Source organism: Bison bison, unplaced genomic scaffold (assembly GCF_000754665.1).
Source record: "Bison bison bison isolate TAMUID 2011002044 unplaced genomic scaffold, Bison_UMD1.0 scf7180017859136, whole genome shotgun sequence".
Classification (NCBI taxonomy): Eukaryota; Metazoa; Chordata; class Mammalia; order Artiodactyla; family Bovidae; genus Bison; species Bison bison.
In genome coordinates this window covers 6181-7006 of record NW_011489708.1, presented here as the reverse complement: position 1 = coordinate 7006, position 826 = coordinate 6181, and positions in this window count along the sequence as shown.

Below are 826 nucleotides of genomic sequence, written 5' to 3'. Positions count from 1 at the left end.
AAACATGCTGACAAGTTGTCAATGTGGTCCTTAAAAAATTCAGGGAACGTTCAGCTTTGTGCAGGAACTTTGATTTAACAAGGATATCATGGAAGCCCTTTTAAAAAATTCCTAATACTAAAATACAGAATAGTGACCCTTGTGCAGGTCATCAACTGAAGAAATATTAAGGAAGTGGCTTATTTTTTCCTTCTTAGGATGTGAAAACACTTGCTTGTCAGTATTACATCATTTGCGTAGGCATTGTGTGGTTGGGACTTGTTATATGCCAAACCTAGTCAGGAATTTGGCCAAGGCTGTGAATCAGATAAGTGTAGGAGCAATTCCAAGAAACTTTGAGCTGTAGTCTTATTTATACGATTTCCTATGAAAGTTCCATTGTTAAAATGCAATAAATGTATTTTAGCATATATAAACCTTTGTGACATTAAATATCTATACAATCTATTTAATCAGGAAAATACTATGAAAATCAGTTGTAAAATTGTATTTTAAAGATGCACGTATTATCATAAAATATGCATATAAAATTCTGTAGTAAGCACATCAAGTAATGTGTGGATTGAAATGAAGTATACCAATCTACTTATGTTGTTGTTGTTTACTTGCTAAGTCGTGCCTGATTCTTTTGTGACCCCATGGACTATAGCCCACTAGGCTCCTGTGTCCATGGGATTTCCCAGGCAAGAATACTAGTGTGAGTAGTCATTTCCTCCTCCAGGGGATCTTCCCAACCTCAGGATCAAACCTCTGTCTCCTGCTTTGGCAGGCAGATTCTTTACCACTGAGCCACCAAAAGATGCATATAAGATTCTGTAATAAACAC